Genomic DNA, 7,453 nt, shown 5'->3' with positions numbered 1-7,453 from the left:
AAAGTTTCCCCTGAAAATACTTATCAGTAAAGTGTCCCTGACACAATACCTTAACATGCCGAGCATATCTCTGAAGTGACAGTGGAAGCTTCCGCCGTACGATCTTTTGGTTGACCATGCCCGGTGTCAGCGACACTAACTCCTAAAAGGATGTCGATGGATGACACAGGGGGTCTGCTGCTAGGCCGAGTGTAATAGCCACTAGGCCGGGACTTCGCTATTCCTGTGTACCACTCGCTCGGCCGGGGATTTCGTTGCATGTGTCACGTTCACTCGACCGGAACTCCCCTGTGCTTATGTTATGTCTGCTCGGCCGAAGTTTCACTTTGCCAATGTCGAGTCCTGTTGCCTGGTCGAACGGGGTAGCTGCTCGACCCGACTTCTGCATATCGTCTCCTCTTCCGTTTAGCGTCCACTACTTCATGGAGCGTCGGTCATTTGACACCTCCCCGTGTCAAAGGCGGGATCGGACCGGAACCTTTTCCCCCGGTCGGGGCATAATCGCCCAACCGACCGATGATATCTGAGCATTGACCTGATCGCCCGATCGGCCAATGATATCTGAGCGTTGACCTGATCGCCCGACCGACCGATGATATCTGAACGTTGACCTGATCGCTTGACCAACCGATGATATCTGAGCGTTGACCTAATCGCCGGACCAGCCGATGATATCTGGGTCAATCGCCCGACCGACCGAGGATATCTGAGTGTCAACCGCCTTAACTTTGATCTCCACCGTGGCAGCTATCCCCCGAAGGATAGACCCCTCCTTATCACCGCATCACCCATGTCAGGGCACCACTACAAGAAAAAAGCTAATAGACAACGCTTTTAAAGCGTTGTCTTTTTACCTGAAAAAGCGTTGTTAAAGGCACTGTTGTTAAAAGTCTGCTCAACGACAACGCTTTTAAAGCGTTGTCGTTTGTAGCAAAGACAACGCTTTTGCAACGCTTTAAAAGCGTTGTCGATTTTTGCAAAGACAATGTTTTTGCAACGCTTTTAAAGCGTTGTTTTTTTGGTAGAAAAGACAATTCTTTTGCAACGCTTTAAAAGCGTTGTCTTTTTAAAATAAAAAAAATAAAAAAAAATATTTCCAAAATCATTGTTTTTATATTTACAAAACTATTATTTTTCTTTTACCATATCCAGATTCGAATTTGACATATAATAGAAGTTAATCAGCTTGGCTAATGATTTCAAACTCATATCAAAACAATAGAATTTAGCTACAAAGTAGATATTAATATTTACAGGAGAATTCAGCTACAAAGTAGAATTCAGTTAATGGTTTCAAAGACTAAATAATTCTATTTCAAAGTAGATCGTGACATTCAAATTTAAAACAAAAAAGCACAACATAGTTAGCCGGCCTCGAAGGGAACGATCTTCTTGCTTACTTCTAGATACACTCAAAAAGGATTGCTGGCTTGAGACTGGGACAAAACGCCTACCACTGTGTATCTGTCACAGAAAACAATACCATCAGTATTATGCAAAAGAAAAACTGAAAACAAAGGTCACAGTTCAGACCATACAACAATTAGAAAATCTGGATTGAGGTACAGATGAGATAAATCAAAACTTGACAAGGGTCATTAGTGGACCTATGGTGACAACAATTAGTAAGAAATTTGTTGTGGTTCATAAGCCAATTCCTCGTAAACAGGTATGCAAAGCACAAGCACAAAAGTGCACCCATAAATTGTCATGTACACCAAAAATAACATACAAAAATATAGGTGAAAAGTAACAAGATTGAAGTTCTATATCAACTTATAAAAAGTGTAATGATCTATGACAAGCAAAATACATTTGGACAACTCAATCATTTGATAATAAGGGTTATTATCAAGCATTGTTGTTTCTGATATTTGATCGGCAAGCTATGTTGTAACAACACAACTTACATTATACATCTTCCTAAACTTAACAGTAACAAAAACAAAACCTTAATTAACAAGATGGGATCCAAAATAACCAACCTTGGCATTGCCTTGCTTAGAAAAGCCATATTTCATATCCTATCACTGATCCTGTTATAGTACTGTTGAAGAAACCTTTGGTGCACTAACATCGCAGGAGGTCCCAAAACCTTCACGTTGTTGCTATTGTTGTTATTGCTATTGTTGGCATTGTTTATGTGCATCTACCCTGCAAAATAAACATGTAGACAAGATATGACGTTCTATGGTTCACACACATATATACACAGGAAAAAAAAATTAAATAAAAGTGCAGGGAGGTGTAAGAAAGTAAAAGTATATAGGATACATTTGTGCAAACTTGGACATTTCCTTCTCTTGGCGTAATTGTTCTCTTTTTTGCCTATCATCACGGCTGCTTCCATGCATTTTTCTCATTTCTTTGAATCTCTGTAGATTTTAGAAAGAATAAAAGCCACATTGACATGTTGTAGGGACTATCATTATTCTAATAAGGTTACAGATGAGGCTATCCTTGACTATGAATGACAAGAATTATTGAAAGAGATGTAAATTATGAAACCAATAAACTAATTCAGGCTCCTCTCTACAAGAAGCATTATTCTTGCTCAACAATGCTCTACAATCAGAAAAGAATAATACATGAACACCAAAAGGGGAACAATCTTACTCTTAACACAAATGCATTATTGTTACCTATAATCTTGGTTGATGGCTTATAATTTCTCATGTCATAAACAGCAACCCAGCAACTGTAACAATGATTGTCGATGGGAATCCGAATCGCAAATGGGTGAGAAAAGAGAGGTTGTAGCCGAAAGATTAAGACCGGCGAGCCTGTTTGCATACTATCAAATTGGCAGCAGATCCCAGAAGTGACAAGTTTCCTGCAACTGTGCTGACCCAAGCCAACATGAGCCATGCCTTGGTCTCTTCACCAGGAGAAATTTCTGCAGCAGAAGCTGCCACCCGAGCTCCAAGTAACAAGACTGAAGCAAGCATATATATACAAGTTAGACAACAAGCATGCAAAGAGAAGGATAGTTAAGATTAAGTTTTGCCAAGCAACATTATTCATTTGTCAAAATTTGAGAAACAAGGATTCTAAGTACAGAACATTCTAAGTTTTATCAAGCATGATTGTTAGACAGGGACAGTGTATGCATATAAGAAAGAGGCCATGAAAATAAAAATGAATGCAACATCTTTTATTATGTCTCTTGTTTGCTCGACACATCTGAATGAAAATCTCAATGTATAATCTAAGGAGCACACAAAGCATCACATGGATGCAACCAACATAAATTCAACAGCACCAATATTTGGAAGTCTCATATTGCTAATAAGCACTCAAAACCCAGTTCTTACACCTCTAATCTTCCATTATCTATGAACAGAAAGAAGGTCTAAGATAGCATACCAGTTGGTACGTTGGAGGCAACATTTGAGAGAAAAAGAATAACAACAGTTAGGACTAAAGCTCCACTAGCAGTGTCGATGCGCGCATAGGGTTCCATATAATCCCACAAAGCGCTTGGTAAGCCAGTCTTGTTAAAGCCATCAACAGTGATGAACATCCCACAAAAGAACAGTAACAATGAATAGGAAACCTGCTTTCACAAGCATTATGATCTAAGTCAACAATCCAAAAAGTAATCAAACAGAAACAGTAGCAATGAACTTCTGACAAACGGAAACAAAGTTGTTCGAGGACAGACACAACTTTGTTGCTTGTTAAGCAAAAGCCAACAGCAAAAGGTTTACTTTTCATATGAATTTTCAGAGAAAAATGAAATGTTGTTATTACCTTCTCGAGGGAAGGACGGGCATCCTGGAAATCGAGTACAATTAGAGCAAGAGCAGCAGCAATGGCGGACCACGACATCAAGAGGAAAAGTTCAAAGAAAGAAATCGCTAGGGCATAAACCTTCTTAAAGCAAAACATCAGAGAAAACAAACAAAAAGAAGAGGGTTTCAGAATCTCACGATCGTAACCAACTAACTTCCTCCCCCAAAAAGTACGATTGAAAGAGGGATTCCTTGATGCAGTGAAATCAAGCGATGAGTCTCCATGCTTCGAGAAGCACTTACCCTCCAACCTTAAGGAAGATGCATGTCACATACCTGAGGAAGATGAATGTCACCTTGGCAAAGGATTTGTACAAACCTGAGGATGATGAATGCCACATAAAAAGGGAAAGAAAATGTCGCACGGCTTTGGTAGAGCATCGTTCGGCGAAGAGGGGTTCACCGAAGAGGGGTTCACCACCGACGAGAGGTTCACGGAGAGGGTTCACCGGAGAGGAGTTAGACAGTAGCATACCAGAAGCCACCGGGATCTGCCGTGGTCAAACTGCCTCGGCGTCGGGGGCGAAGGAGGTGAAGAGCTGGGTCGATCTGTCGTGGTCGATCGCCTCAGCACCGGGATCTGCCACTTGACGAAGCGTGAATGAGGCAACGGAGTCGAAGAGATTATGGAATGAAGAGTTGAAGGAATAAGGTGATTAATCCCGTGGTCTTGACGGAGAGGAGTTCGGAGGAGTGGTTCGCGGAGAGGGGTTTGCCGGAGAGGGGTTTACCGGAGAGGAGTTGGAAGGAGAGGAGGAGTTGGATGGAGAAGGCCGCTTGAGATGAGAAGTTGGGAGAAGGGTTCGGGATAAAAATGATCAGAAGATAGGAGTTGGGAGAAGGGTTCGGGTTTTCTACTCCTTACCTAGATCCAACGGTTTGTATTAATCAAGATTTAGATCCAACGGTTTGTATTAATCAAGATTTAAATGAGATTTTAAACATAGACAACGCTTTTTATAAAATGTTGTCGTAGACACTAAAAATCAGTCTAATAGACAACGCTTTTTACAAAGCGTTGTCTTTGACCCGTAAAAATCACTAATAGACAACGGTTTTTAGAAAAGCGATGTCTATTAATAAGAAAATAATGAAATAGACAACGCTTTTCACTAAAAGCGTTGTTAAAAAAAAAAATAGACAACGCTTTTTATAAAAAGCGTTGTCGTTTAAGTGTTGTAGAATCTCGATTTTCTTGTAGTGCACATTAACATGACAAGGAGGATAAATGAAGGTTGTTGAAGATCGCTTATGGAAGAAGTTGATCATTTATAGTGACAGATCACTGGATCGAGGGTTAAGATATTATGAAGTAATGATAATAGTTTGATACTCGTGACTATTATCCCGACTATAAATTATTTATAGTTTCTAGAGTTTACGACAACGTCGAGTGAGGTATATAGAAAGCTCAATTCATTTCGAATATATAATCTCTTATATGCTTTTGCTATTTCAAAACAATTTCGACATTGGTATCAAATAGTGTTCAATGGAAGATCCCAAAGCGAGAGGCCATTGGAGCCGATGATGTCATTGCCGAACTGGCCGACGAGGAATGATACTTTGCCGTTGAGCTCAAAGAGTTATGCCCCGAGAAGAGTTCTGCGATGGACCAAGGAAGGGGAGAGGAAGAAGACGAGTGAGGAAACATAGTTGTCCGAAGCGGCAAGGTCCGGCTTGGACTGCCAGGGGCCGCAGTTCTCCTCCTCAAGATAGGCAACAACATCTCAGTAATCAACGGCGGCCTCCTCCGAAGTAGAGAAGGTGCCAAGCTTGAGGTGCGCACTGTGGATCAGGTTGCAAATCCTCCATCATGGCTTGCTTCTCCGTCTCCTTCTCCTGTCCCGCTTACTTCTATAGTCGAGTCAGCATTGGCCGAGTTCGCACCAAGAGGACTAAATTCAGATTCAGCATTGACTATGAGGTCAACTGTGACCGGACTCAAGTAGATGAAGTGCAATGTCACTCAGGGTTCATGTGATGAGTTGGTCACACACTCAGATCCTAGTGTGTTAGGCAAAAATGTCGATGCGCCGAGGAAGTATGCATAAGCATGCCAGACACATAGCAGGATTATATTATGCGATAAATGTGACTAATTGTGGGTACCGAATCTTAGTTCGAATGGTAAGATGCAATTCCATATTATGGTGTGTGGTGTCCGTTGACTTGTATGTTCATCTTGGAGTTAGTACTTGAGTTATTTGGATCATGATGATTTATAGGGTACACAAAGTTGTGAAATCAAGCATTAATTATCACTAATATCTCTCTTTTTTGTGTGACAGAGACATGAATGCAAAAAGTTTGTCATAATGGATCTCGTAAAAGGAGATAAGTTGAACGGTGACAACTACAATATTTGACACCGGAAGATTCAATTTGTCTTTGAGGAACAAGAACTCAGGGAGGTTCTCATGCACGAGATGACGGAGAGGGTACCATGTCACAAGCGAGACGGGATCAAGAGGTATATCGTGCTTGGAAAATGAAAGATAGCCAAGCTAGGGTAATCCTTCTTAGCAGCATGCACGATGACCTAATCCCAATATATGAGTAGTATCCTACTGTTAAGTCGGTATGATATGCTCTCAAAGAGCATCATGGCATCCCGTCATCCCCAAAGATAAGAATACTGACATATAAGTTTATTGTATACAAGAAGAGGCACGATCATACTATGAAGCATCATTTAATGCATATATCAAGTATGATTGCTTCTTTAAAAAATATGAAAGAGTCTATGTCTAATGAGTTTCAGATAATGAGTGTGATCCAATCATTACCTGACTCATGTGATATTGTTAAGACTTATCTCACACATTCTGAGAGTACCAGTACTTTCCACTATAAGAAAACAAAGCTTCAAAAATATTTTTTTAAAATGAAAATAAAATTTATTTTAAATTTTAATAAATTATAAACAGATATGTTACAAAATTATTAATCTATTTCATTTTAAAAATACCAATATAAAAAAAATTAAAACAGAATTTAAAATAAATTAGAAATAGAATTTATAAATAAATTAGAAATATAATTTATAAATAAATTTCTATAAACAAAATTAAATTTAGAATATCAACATTAATATAAAATTTTATTTATCTATAATTTTATTTAAAAATATTTTAAATAGAAAATAATCCGTTTATAATTTATATAATTTGGAAAGAAATTTATTAAGTAATTATAAATATATTTTATTTTAATTTATTTAAACCCAACCCCTATTCTATTTTTATTTGTTTGCACATCTTTCTCCCAAATCACGCACAGCTAAGGCACGCACAACTCCGATTTAATAGGGGTGACAATTCAAGTCAGATTCAGATTAGCGGTTTGATAGATTGGAACATGAAAACTCGAACTCAACTTGATTAATATTTCGGGTAAAATTGTTAGACCCAAACCCGACCCATTTATTTGTATTTGACCAAAATCCAACCTGAAATGACCCATAACCCGAATCCAACCCAAACTTGACCCACCCAAAATAACCCATTTATAAAAACATGTTCATCTTAATCCGAACCTGACTCGAAAAGACTCACTTTATTAAAATATACTTATTTTTGTTAGTTAGAGCCCTAAAGTCAATCATATGATGATTGTTGTATGGACTCGATGTATCATATTCCAATATATTTATAAGG

At 38.8% G+C, this 7,453-nt stretch overlaps 1 pseudogene; it reads right to left on the bottom strand.

Annotated features, from left to right (window-relative positions):
- Window positions 1–1,184: 1,184 nt before the first annotated feature.
- Window positions 1,185–3,970, bottom strand: LOC122025393 (annotated as a pseudogene).
- Window positions 3,971–7,453: the final 3,483 nt, after the last annotated feature.

Source organism: Zingiber officinale, chromosome 9B (genome assembly GCF_018446385.1).
Source record: "Zingiber officinale cultivar Zhangliang chromosome 9B, Zo_v1.1, whole genome shotgun sequence".
NCBI classification, from domain to species: Eukaryota; Viridiplantae; Streptophyta; class Magnoliopsida; order Zingiberales; family Zingiberaceae; genus Zingiber; species Zingiber officinale.
This window is presented reverse-complemented; position numbering and strand designations above follow the sequence as displayed.